The following is a 791-nucleotide window of genomic DNA, read 5'->3' on the forward strand; positions in this document are numbered from 1 at the left end:
GGTAGCTGCCCCGTCGCCCGCTCGGAAGGAGGAAGCTGCGAGCCGCGGGCCCGCTGGGGTGAGGGCCGCACGCGCCGCCTGCAAAGAGGAGCAGGATGTGCTGTCCCCTGATATGCCTGGCACCCCTTGGAGGGCACCATGTTTCTGGGTCCATGAAGGCAGTTTTCCTGAAGCGTTCCCGGGGATCACTGTTCGTCCGGCGTGGTTCAGTACCCGCCGAGGTGTTGGGGCTTAAAGCCCACTTTATCGAAATGGTTGGCTCCTCCCTAGCTTGCTAGGGCTGAGGGCAGGTGAAACTCTGCGGCATCTGAACCCCAAGCCTCCAGGCTTGGGCCTGCCGGTAGGACAGCTGCCAAAAGACTTTGGAAATAGCTGAAGTCCCTGGCCGGGGTGGAGGATATTTGCTGGCTGTAGGGCCACTTGCAGTTCTGGACTGGCTCACGGATTTGGACTTGATTTGGCTTGGAACATGAAACATTTCTTTTAAAAAAAAAAGAAAAAAAAAGCAGGCTCTGTGCTGCAAGCGCCACATCAGAAACTAAGCCTCAAATGCGAGCAGCTCCCAGCCAGTCTCTGAGTTTGGGGGTGACAGTGTCTGAGCTTCTCAGCCCCTTGTGGGCTAAAATCAAGTGTGGGAAGTATCTGAAGTTCTGAACTAAAGCATCTAGGATGAAGGATGCTTGCCTGGAGGCACCCAAAATAATCCTAAGACTTCCAGGCTTGGACCTGCATGTAGGATGCCTGCCAATGGATTCGGGAGTATCCAAAGTCCCAGGGTGAGCACCTGGGAC

This window comes from Crocodylus porosus, unplaced genomic scaffold (genome assembly GCF_001723895.1).
Source record: "Crocodylus porosus isolate Cpor-Errol unplaced genomic scaffold, CroPor_comp1, whole genome shotgun sequence".
NCBI lineage: Eukaryota > Metazoa > Chordata > Crocodylia > Crocodylidae > Crocodylus > Crocodylus porosus.